Genomic DNA, 2,207 nt, shown 5'->3' with positions numbered 1-2,207 from the left:
TGTCTGTCTCTCTCTCTCTCTCTCTCTCTCTCTCTCTCTCTCTCTCTCTCTCTCTCTCTCACACACACACACACACACACACACACACACACACACACACATTTTGTGCTTTCTAGACCAGGCTGGCCTCAAATTCACAGAGAGTCTCACCTGGCGTCCATTTCTTAATGTGCAATTTTGCCACCTTTGTCAAAAGTCATATTGTCTTGTATTTTTGAGTGTCTTGAGCCTGGATTCCCCGATGCTCCATCTGGTCTGCATGTGGGGTGTTCTCTCATACTTGGTGTTGAACTGTTTGACACCTGCTGCATTTGTGTGCTATCTTTGGGATACAGAACGCTGAGCTGGTCCAGCCTGGATTTTCACTTCACTCTGTTACCTGAAACCTGTCCCAGCTTGGTGCAGAGTGCCAGAGAGTCCCAGATAAGAGTGATGAAAATGTGGAGCTCTCAACACTTGCTGAGCTTTCCAACTTCCGTCCTAGCCTGTGTCAGACAGATCATATGAAGCCCTCTTGAGAGCCAGACTCTCAAAATAGAAAATTTATTAGGACACAGCTGTCTCTCTGTGTCTCTTAAATGCCATAGATCTAAAGTCTTTTCGGAAGTGGAACCCTTTGCTTTGAATGATAGAGGCACATGTGGTCTTTAAGTTGTACCCAGACAGGCATACCTGGAAGCTATTTGCCTTGTGAGACATGGTACCTTGCTGCCTGCAGTTCTGCCTTTGACGAACTTGGCCCTTCTGCTGTCTGAAGAGTTCTCTTTGGTTGTTCACTAAATTGACTTCTGCTTTTTTAAGCCACCGCTACTTATTCCACCACACACAGCTCATATCTACCTAACTTAGCTTCTTTAGCCACGGGACTACATCATACCTGGAAGCCCTTTTTTCTCCAGGCTGCCAGTATTGTATTCCTTGTCTTCTCCTGGCTTGGTCACCATTTCACAGGCCAGGACTCCAGAAAGCATACGAAAGGAGTGAATTAGGTGCTCGCTTCAGCAGCACGTATACTAAAATTGGAACGCTACAGAGAAGATTAGCATGGCCCCTGCGAAAAGAGTGAGCTGGAAGATATTATGGGTCAGCAGAGATACGCGTGGATTCCGGTTAATGTCTCCCAGTTCTGTGTTAGACCTGGTATCAACAAGGCTCAGTTTCTGACTGCATAAGTGGCACAGGATGAGATTGGTTGTGTAGAAGCGAGTAAAATAGGTGAACCAGTGTCCCGGACTGAATTTAGCTCATGTAGACCTCCTAACAAATGATTTCTTAGAAGTTCATCGAAGCTGATGAGTAAAGAGCTTTCAGCGGACAAAGGGCTCTGGAAATGGCAGCTTTGTTTTCTGCTACTGTTAGGAAATAGCAGGACCAAAGCAACTCCTAGGAGGGAGAGTTTATTTGGGTTTACTCTTCCAGACAGTGATCCTATCAATGCAGGAGTCATGGCGGCAGGCAGCAGGAGCAGGAAGCTGAGGAACCACATTGCTAAGGTTTCTGTCCTTGATCCCATAATAGTTTTCTCCACCAATGAAGTAAGCTGGGTCAATCCGAATTAAAAAAGCGTGACAACAGGGTTCTTTGAGCAAAGCAACTCCCAGGTAGATCCTCCAGTCCCAAAGATGGAGGCCAGAGAAGTCACCCACCCAGAACTAAAGCAGGGAGATTATATAGGTTGTAGACAAGGGGTGATGATGTGTCCACATGAGCTGGCTTTGTGCCCATGTATGGTCAAAAGCTGAAGTGCTTTAGATGGGTACTTGTGTGACTGGCAGCTTCAGGGAAGAAAGCTGCTGCAATAGCCACCAAGCATGCAGAACTGGGCTTTTCGTTGCCTTTGTTCAGAGACAGAGTGGGCAGGGTTTGGAAAGAGAGACAGGAATGGGGCTTTCCAGATCATGCTGGGGCGAGGTACCAACTGAACACACATCTTTATCAGTGCACACAAAGCAGAAAGACTGAACTGGAAGAAGAATGAGGCTGTGTAGTCTTAAAGCTTGCCCCCAGTGACATAGTTCCTCTAGCTGGGGACCGCGTGTTCAAATGCCTGAGCCTAAGGGGGATATTTGTTACGGAAACCACCACACTGAGTCTTTTCTATCAGTGCCCAAAGACACCAGATGGCAGGCAGAGACAAAGTGTCGGCCTCTTAGCATCCGCATGTGGATTATACCTGCTGATGCATGTCTAATTCTAATGGAGTCGAG

General features: G+C 46.9%; 1 non-coding gene across 1 annotated transcript; it reads left to right on the top strand.

The window, feature by feature from the left end:
- The first annotated feature begins 989 nt into the window (after positions 1 to 989).
- Positions 990 to 1,097, top strand: LOC142836221 (U6 spliceosomal RNA). Its single transcript, XR_012908022.1, has one exon. It is a non-coding gene; the product is annotated as a U6 spliceosomal RNA (small nuclear RNA).
- The last annotated feature ends 1,110 nt before the right edge of the window (positions 1,098 to 2,207 follow it).

The sequence above is a fragment of the Microtus pennsylvanicus genome, chromosome 15, assembly GCF_037038515.1.
Source record: "Microtus pennsylvanicus isolate mMicPen1 chromosome 15, mMicPen1.hap1, whole genome shotgun sequence".
NCBI lineage: Eukaryota > Metazoa > Chordata > Mammalia > Rodentia > Cricetidae > Microtus > Microtus pennsylvanicus.
Note: the sequence above shows the minus strand (reverse complement) of the source record. Positions and strands in the feature narration are given on the sequence as shown.